Source organism: Tasmannia lanceolata, unplaced genomic scaffold, assembly GCF_043159265.1.
Source record: "Tasmannia lanceolata isolate RefF3 unplaced genomic scaffold, GAP_Taslan_0.1 ptg000345l, whole genome shotgun sequence".
Classification (NCBI taxonomy): domain Eukaryota; kingdom Viridiplantae; phylum Streptophyta; class Magnoliopsida; order Canellales; family Winteraceae; genus Tasmannia; species Tasmannia lanceolata.
This window is the reverse complement of record NW_027519020.1, coordinates 18560-24598: the sequence shown is the minus strand read 5'-3', so window position 1 is coordinate 24598 and position 6039 is coordinate 18560. Positions and strand designations below refer to the sequence as shown.

General features: G+C 35.9%; 3 non-coding genes across 3 annotated transcripts; 1 reads left to right on the top strand and 2 right to left on the bottom strand.

Annotated features, from left to right (window-relative positions):
- Positions 1–2118: 2118 nt before the first annotated feature.
- On the bottom strand, positions 2119–2191 carry TRNAF-GAA (transfer RNA phenylalanine (anticodon GAA)). Its single transcript has one exon. It is a non-coding gene; the product is annotated as a tRNA-Phe (tRNA).
- Positions 2192–3919: 1728 nt separating this feature from the next.
- TRNAT-UGU (transfer RNA threonine (anticodon UGU)) lies at positions 3920–3992 on the top strand. The gene has a single exon. It is a non-coding gene; the product is annotated as a tRNA-Thr (tRNA).
- A 1268-nt stretch (positions 3993–5260) lies between these two features.
- TRNAS-GGA (transfer RNA serine (anticodon GGA)) lies at positions 5261–5347 on the bottom strand. Its single transcript has one exon. It is a non-coding gene; the product is annotated as a tRNA-Ser (tRNA).
- Positions 5348–6039: the final 692 nt, after the last annotated feature.

Below are 6039 nucleotides of genomic sequence, written 5' to 3'. Positions count from 1 at the left end.
TGTATTGGGTGTATCTGTATTTATAGAAGCTTTCATTTTCGTGCTTATCCCAATTGTTGGTTCAGTTTATGCATGGCGAAAAGGAGCATTGGAATGGTCTTAGCTCCTGAATATTCAGACAATCAAAATCAAAAACAAAGAAAAGATTACATTGAGACAGTTATTAATTCTATTGAGTTTCCGTTACTTGACCAAACAACCCAAAATTCAGTTATTTCAACTACATCGAATGATCTTTCGAATTGGTCAAGACTCTCCAGTTTATGGCCGCTTCTCTATGGTACCAGTTGTTGCTTCATTGAATTTGCTTCATTAATAGGCTCGCGATTCGACTTTGATCGTTATGGATTGGTACCAAGATCGAGTCCTAGGCAAGCAGACCTCATTTTAACAGCCGGCACAGTAACAATGAAAATGGCGCCTTCCTTAGTGAGATTATATGAGCAAATGCCTGAACCAAAATATGTCATTGCGATGGGAGCTTGTACTATTACAGGAGGGATGTTCAGTACGGATTCTTATAGTACCGTTCGGGGAGTCGATAAGCTAATTCCTGTGGATGTCTATTTGCCGGGCTGCCCACCCAAACCAGAGGCAGTTATAGATGCTATAACGAAACTTCGTAAGAAAGTATCTCGAGAAATCTATGAAGATCAAATTGGGTCTCAACAGGAAAATCGATATTTTACTACCAATCACAAGTTTCATGTTGGACGCAGTACTCATACTGGAAATTACGATCAAGGATTACTCTATAAATCTCCATCTACTTCAGAAATACCTCCTGAAACTGAAACATCTTTCAAATACAAAAGTTCAGTATCTTCCCACGAATTAGTGAATTAGGCAGGATGCTTTTGTGCAGAATAACAAACAGCGGGTAAATCTTCATAAATTTCATCGTAAATGTGAAATACTCATACAAATACAAATGTGGGAGAGATCAAGAAGATGCAAGGTCGTTTATCTGCTTGGCTAGTCAAGCATGAGCTAGTGCATAGATCTTTGGGCTTCGATTACCAAGGAATAGAGACTTTACAAATAAAGCCCGAGGATTGGTACTCCATTGCTGTCATTTCATATGTATATGGTTACAATTATCTACGTTCCCAGTGTGCTTATGATGTAGCACCGGGCGGGTTGTTAGCTAGTGTGTATCATCTTACGAGAATACAGTATGGTGTGGATCAACCCGAAGAGGTATGCATAAAAGTATTTGCCCCAAGGAGGAATCCTAGAATCCCGTCTGTTTTCTGGATTTGGAAAAGTGCTGATTTTCAAGAACGGGAATCTTATGATATGTTGGGAATCTCTTATGAAAATCATCCACGCCTGAAACGTATCTTGATGCCTGAAAGTTGGATAGGCTGGCCCCTACGTAAGGATTATATTGCCCCCAATTTCTATGAAATACAAGATGCTCATTGAATGATAAGAAACTAATATTCACTTCTACGACTCCAGATATTCAAGGAATCTTTTTATGTTCTGTTCTAGATGAAACAGAATAACTGGACTCTCATCTCAGTATTATGAATGGGCTACTAAAGGGGCTTCATTGATATTCCCCAATTTGGAAGATATCCATTTCGGATGAGCAAAGCCAATAGGATGAATCAAAAGAGTTCTGCACCATGAACTTTGTACCGCGCACATCACTTAGATGGGCCCCGAAAAGTCACGTAGGAGGGAGTGAAGAAAGAGAAAGTGAAGAAATAGAATATGAAAGAAAATATGAAATTATGAACTCAAAATTCAGAAATGAAAAGGGGATCAGATTTTCTTTGTACTGTATCTGAAATGAATCCTGTCTATTCCTACCCTTCGATTCCTCTCTAGACTAGACTTTTGGGTTTTCAGCCAACTAACTTCAATTCAAATATGTATGAAGTATTAACATTCTTTTTGAGCGAGAGCAGGTACAGTATGAACAAACAAAAAAGAAGAGGGAACAGAATCTAATTCTTTTCTTTACCCATCAAAAAAAAAAATGGGGGATCTAGATATATCCCTAGATGGATAAGTATGTATCATGATCTAGACTATTAACGAATAGAATATGGATCCCGATCCATATCGATTCATTTGTATGAGTATCTATTCGATATATTAACCACGTGCCAGGAACCAGATTTGAACTGGCGACACGAGGATTTTCAGTCCTCTGCTCTACCAGCTGAGCTATCCCGACCATCCCCGACGCATCATCCTACTAGAGGGCTTGGGTCTATGTCAATTAAAGGGACTCAAAAAACATTAGAAAATCTTACCTCAGCCTTGGAATTTCTTGGATCTTCAAAAAGAAGACTTTGTAAGTGTAAGAGTAATGATATGGACTGTGAATGATTCAATAATGGAGATTCCTTGCCATATATGTTCATTTGTACGTAGATCATATCTATCACAAGACTTGTGATAAGAGAGAAAGATTTCTGGTCGGATCCATTTGTGAAAGAGTAGAGTGAGTGAGAAACATAGCTAAGCTCATTTTGAACCACTGACGAAAAAAGAGGATAAATGGTTAGGGAATGGAATAAAATAGGCCTTTTTTTTTTTATTGGGGATAGAGGGACTTGAACCCTCATGATTTCAAAAGTCGACGGATTTTCCTCTTACTATAAATTTCATTGTTGTCGGTATTGACATGTAGAATGGGACTCTATCTTTATTCTCGTCCGATTAATCAGTTCTTCAAAAGATCTTTCAGACTCTGGAGTAAATGATTTGATCACTGAATCTTCGATTCTTCCTTTTGGAATCGATTTAATTTAGCAAGAATTCTGCAATTTTTCATATAAATAATCAAAAAATCCGGATTCGGGTCGTGATTAATCATTTGATATTTAAGTACGTCTATGTACTTAAATAAGGTCATCCTTTCTGGAGTTTTGATAGAAGGATTCCTCTACCAATGTAGTCAACCCCGTTCGTTAGAACAGCTTCCATTGAGTCTCTGCACCTATCCTTCTTTTGATTCTCGCTTTCTGAACCCTTGTTTTCAGAAAACTGGATTTGGCTCAGGATTGCCCATTTTTAATTCCAGGGTTTCTCTGAATTTGGAAGTTACCACTTAGTAGGTTTCCATACCAAGGCTCAACCCAATCAAGCCCGTAGCGTCTACCAATTTCGCCATATCCCCCTTATGAGATCTCGATCTCATTGTGATCCCATCCCCTTCTTTCATTTATGTTGGAACCATTGAATTCATTAGATACTGATTCCTATATCGAAAAAGTGTCTGCTCCTATTTTATTTCTTGCCCATCTTCTTTCATATCTATTGGAGGACCATTCCATTATTTGGTCCAATCAGAAATGATTCTATCATTGATGTATCTGCAATTCAATATGGATGGATATATCCCACATATAGATGTTCCCCCCCCCTCTCATTTTTCCCGCGCAGTTTGGAATACTGGAACGGTCGATATTCATTCTTCTTTTTTTTTTTTTCGTCCTATCTCCTCCCTTTCCGAATGAAACAAAAGGAATATCTCAGTAGGATCTGGATTGCATCCTTATCTTATCCTTTCCTTAGGAACTACACTCTAATAGAAATAGAATTCATATAATCTGCTATAACTGCTATAACTAATAGTTATATTCTATTCTATAATAGAATATAGAATTATTTCATATGTATATAGTATTATTTTGCGTTTTTTAAATTTGATTTGAATGAAAAAAAAAAATTCTAGTGCTAGTGACTACTAATAAATGAAATAATCAAAAATAAATAATCAAATAGAAAATAATCAAAAATAAAATCAAAATTCATATTATATTAATAATTATTAATATTAATTAATATGTTATAATAATTTATAATAATTAATATTAATAATTATTAATAGCTAATAGCTAACTAAGATCCCAATAGTTTCCCGAATTCCTATTCACGCACTATTTCTGTTATATGAGCCCGCTTAGCTCAGAGGTTAGAGCACCGCATTTGTAATGCGATGGTCATCGGTTCGATTCCGATAGTCGGCTTTCTCTATTTGTTCTATTTTTTTTTTTTTATCAGGATTGATCATCTTTCCTTGAGACCAAGGAATATTGAGAAGACCCCCCCCTTTTTTTTCTCCAAATGTCGGGTTACCGATCTATTATGTTATGTCGCGGGAACTTCCAACTATGAATAAAGAATAAAAAACGGATTGGAGCCGTTTGATCTATACAGAACAAATCAAGAAAAGGATCCTTAACTTCCCATATATACAATATACAAAATAATACGGATATTGATACAATTCATCTTATTCCTCTTTGTAGTACTTCAGTGGATTTAGCTTCGTTTATCGTTTAGTTCAGTATTAATTTAGGTTTATTCTGTAAAATGAAATTTCAATAAAATTAAGGAGTCTTTATGTCTCGTTACCGAGGGCCTCGTTTCAAAAAAATACGCCGTCTAGGGGCTTTACCGGGACTCACTAGGAAAAGACCTAGATCCGGAAGTGATCTTAGAAACCAATCGCGTTCCGGGAAAAGATCTCAATATCGTATTCGTCTAGAAGAAAAACAAAAATTGCGTTTTCATTATGGTCTGACAGAGCAACAATTACTTAGATATGTTCGTATTGCTGGGAAAGCCAAAGGGTCAACAGGTCAGGTTTTACTACAACTACTTGAGATGCGTTTGGATAACATCCTTTTTCGATTGGGTATGGCTTCGACCATTCCGGGAGCCAGGCAATTAGTTAATCATAGACATATTTTAGTTAATGGCCGTATAGTAGATATCCCAAGTTATCGCTGCAAACCCCAAGATATTATTACTATGAGGGATGAACAAAGATCCAGAGCTCTGATTCAAAATTATATGGATTCATCCCCCCACGAGGAGTTGGCAAAACATTTGAGTCTTTATTCATCCCAATATAAAGGATTAGTAAATCAAATAATAGATATTAAGTGGATCGGTTTGAAAATCAATGAGTTGCTAGTCGTAGAATATTATTCCCGTCAGACTTGAACCTAACTAAAATAACAAAGCTTTGGACAAGCCCCTTTTTTTTCTTTCGCCGAAGTAAATAGATCTAAGAGGTTTGATCCGGATTTTTCTCCCATTCACGTATTACAAATGGATCAGCGGTGAGATTTTTATTCCTTGTCCATTCTTTCCGTTCCGGTATTTTCCATACCACAGCAATTAGGAATAGAGAATCTATATCAAATAAAGTACGATTGGAATACTCGTATCAATTGTTATTTGATTTGATACATTGTAGTCGGTACCGTTGGTGAATTAGGTGAAGGTACGGAGAGAGAGGGATTCGAACCCTCGGTAAACAAAAGCCTACATAGCAGTTCCAATGCTACGCCTTGAACCACTCGGCCATCTCTCCTACATAATCTTATGATTATGACCCAGAAACCGAGTGAATAGCGAGTCATTCATATTATTGTATTATTGCAATACAGGTATGACCAATCAATTCTAAATAGAAAATAGAAAACTTTTCATTAAAGAAAGATCTTCCCTCGAGGATCGAGGGATAAAAAAACATTTTTTTTCTTATCTTTTTCTTATCTTATTAAAAAGATTAAAAAAAAATAGATAGAATCTATCTATTCATGTTTGTCAAGAAGACGATCCCGTCTTATTCTTAGATTTATACTGGATTAAACCAATGAATTGGAACAAGTCAACTGACCCTATTTTATACTATGGTTACATTTAGACTATTATGGTTCCATAGGAATTCCAAAATTCCTTTCTAGTTTCAGATTTCTCAACAACAATTCCTCTCATGAGCTACCCCACAATCTATTACAAATTCATGAATCGTCCCATGGATTTTTTTGATATTTCGATTGCGTGGTGTATACACACTATGCACAAAAAATGGATGGTTATTCTTATTCTATTTTCATCATGGAATGATTCTATTATTTGATTTGATTTTTTTTTTCTTTGGATCATAATCAAATCAAAACTTCTAGAGTCATCAGAATCTGTAGGAAAAACTTCCTTGATTCCTGAGCTTCGATAAAATAGGAATAGTTCCGTTCATTGGTATACTACTTAATATTTATA